The sequence below is a fragment of the Grammomys surdaster genome, unplaced genomic scaffold, assembly GCF_004785775.1.
Source record: "Grammomys surdaster isolate TR1022 unplaced genomic scaffold, NIH_TR_1.0 63, whole genome shotgun sequence".
In the NCBI taxonomy this organism is placed as follows: Eukaryota; Metazoa; Chordata; class Mammalia; order Rodentia; family Muridae; genus Grammomys; species Grammomys surdaster.
In genome coordinates, this window is record NW_021604565.1 from 16,723,097 (window position 1) to 16,723,790 (window position 694).

The window sequence follows — 694 nt, forward strand, 5'->3', positions numbered from 1 at the left end:
CTGGGCCTGGTGGTGAGCAGGAGTCCCAGAAGATACATGTATGGGGTTCAGAGAGCCTGTAAAGGCCTTGATTCTAACATTTGCACCAGGGATTAACTTTCCTATATTTGTTTCTGGCAGACATATATAACCACGACAAGATCCTGATCTTTTTTCTGAGGCAGTATAAGCTTACCCGAATTACCAAGTACAATATGCTTTTTTAAAAATTTAATTTAACTTTTCTTTTATTTTACTTATTCACTTTACATCCTGCTCACTGTCCCCCTCCTGGCCACCCCTCCTACACAATCTTTTCTCTCTCTCCCTCCTCTCTCTCCTCTGAGAGGGAAGGGGCTCCCTGCACATCCATTGCCCCTACCCCCCACCCCCGGCACTTCAAGTCCTGTGAGACTAGGTGGTTTCTCTCACACTGAGGCCAAACAAACTGATTCAAATATCAGCCCCACCCAACAAGACAAAGCAACCAAAAACACATCCACAAGACATCTAGAATAGTGCCTGCACACAGTGCATAAGACATCTAGAGTAATGCCTACATACACTGACCTAGGGAAGATGCCAGAAAAAAAAAGCATCATGTTCTCCACATGCCTTCTTAATTATTTTTTATTGGTCTAAATGAAAAAGGATTCTGCAGCTTGCAACCAAAGAGCTCCAGAGAATGTGGCAATACTTTTGGGGAAAAGATTCA